We start from the raw sequence: 2,264 nt of genomic DNA on the forward strand, positions 1-2,264 counted from the left end.
GTTTCAATTTCCCTGTTAAAAATCCAGTTCAATGTTAAGATGTTAAGTCCTGCTAAAAATTCAGCTCAATGTATCAATTCACAGGATTTCCACCCACTTCTGCCCATCACCCATTCTACTCTGATTCAAGTTACAGCCAGGAGACCACTCATACAACCACACATTGTGGTCATGTTTCCAGATTCACCAGGCTCCCTCCTTCCACACAATACTTGGGTTTTATGGCATTAAATAATGTATTCAAGGAGGTCCCCAGGAATTGCTCGACACCATGTTGGGAAGGAGCTGAGCGTAAGCAGAAACGTGCTGAACTGGTGGCTTCTACAAGTTTTGTGCTATCATTATACTTACAATTGTTTTCCTAATATAAATGGACACCAAACCATATCATGCAAACATCATCAGAGAACCAAGGGAGTTGAAAAGCATCAAACTGAGCATGCTGAGCCACCAACTCTGGAAGAGAAGACACTAAAATAAAAAGCACAAGACCTGTAAAGCAAATATTCAAATCTGAGATCACGTTCAAACCAACATGGTTGTCTTCCACACAAGGACTAGCCTCAAACAAGATGGACAAGAAACTTTAAAGAGTGTCAGCGTGCCCAGATTGACACGAGTCAATTTGCCAAGGTCAGCACCATCTTCACAGCTACCTGCACATCTCTGCTTCTGGCAACAAATGACCTTGGAAAGGACTCAGCTGAAGATGGCTTCACATACACAAGATGTCACAACATAAGCCACACAGAAGACAGCCCTATAATGCCCTCTCCACCTGCAAAAAAGGAACACACAATATAGACAGGCAATTCTCCAGCCTGGAGCCATTCATCTATCACCACCACACTTCCAGAGCACAAGAGCCAACAGCTCAGAGGCTAAATCCCATCACCACAATACATCAAACTTGTTATTTAACCAGGCAAGAGGGTGGTGGCATTTTTCAGCTGTGTAAGAAGTTGGCATTAAAACTCAGAAAATCTAGAGGCATGTGTTACAGACACTGCTCCACTTCATGGGGTGCAAGTATGAATCCTGCTGGTGGACATGCACCTCCTTTAGAGTGACAGTGTCCCCGCTCTGACATTCCAGGAGATGGCCTGACCTCTATACGTGTTCTCTGGTAAGAGATTATTTCTGCATATGAAGGAATTATCCTCAAGTCAGGTGGCATCTGAAGGGATGTGTATGGTGTTACCTGGTGGACCAGACAAAGGGGGAACGGAAGCACTATCTCCACTTCACTGGGAAGAAGTTGGTGGAGTCCAACCAAGTTAGACACACACACACACAAACACACACACACACAAACACACACACACACAAACACACACACACACAAACACACACACACACAGCAGCACATGTCCACCAACCAGAGCTCTCCTTTCCCCTGCCTTCCCCCTGAACAGTCTCGGGCAGTGCTTTTATTTTTGTTCCATTAAAACCTAGAGACAACAAAGGTCACCAGGTGAACTTTCATCTTTTTGAAGACCAACAATCATGCATCTCCCATCCCCAAGCTGTAAGGTGGTGCTTATTTCCACACTTTCTCAGCAGAGAGAAGACACAGTAGAGGAGAAGAGGCTGAGTCACTGGGGACACGTTTGGAAGTGGTTAAAAGGTGACATAGCAGGAAAAAGCCGCCACAATGTCCCTACTCCAGAACCGACACCTCTGTTCCTCCAGAACAGCTGTATCAAGTCAGACAGGAGACTCCTCTTGGACAGTTCAGCCTGTTCCAGAGGCTCAGCTCTGGTTGTGCACTTCTACCCATCCCTGTGTATAGGCAGTGCCCAGACCCACCATCACCCTGCTTCAGGGAGCTTCACTTGTGAGCATCCTCACAAGAAGCTGAACCACCCTGACCTAACCAAAACCTGCAGGTAGGAGAGTGGGCACTGGCACGAGGCAGCACCCAGCACTGGGGAGAGCTGACCCCTGCCTTGGCTTAACTGGTTACACAACCTCACCTCCAAGCCTCTTAAGTGAAGAGGTGAGGGCACAGCAACACTCCCCCAACACAACCCCGGAGATGTTGGTGTTAGGAACCTCCTGAAGCAGGTGGTCTCTCTCACCAGTGTTGCATGGTTCTGGATGAGTTCTCTCTTCTAGGAATGTGAAATGGTTTTTAAGCCATTTCTAACATCCAGCACTGATGAGTTCCACAGTTTACACACAGGGGGAAACAATCTTCAGCCTTCAGTTTGAGATTAATTTTCCTCTGATCTTTAGAGCCTCTATCTCTGCTAACTCTTTCC

The sequence above is a fragment of the Chaetura pelagica genome, unplaced genomic scaffold (assembly GCF_000747805.2).
Source record: "Chaetura pelagica isolate M959 unplaced genomic scaffold, ChaPel_1.0 scaffold470, whole genome shotgun sequence".
Classification (NCBI taxonomy): Eukaryota; Metazoa; Chordata; class Aves; order Apodiformes; family Apodidae; genus Chaetura; species Chaetura pelagica.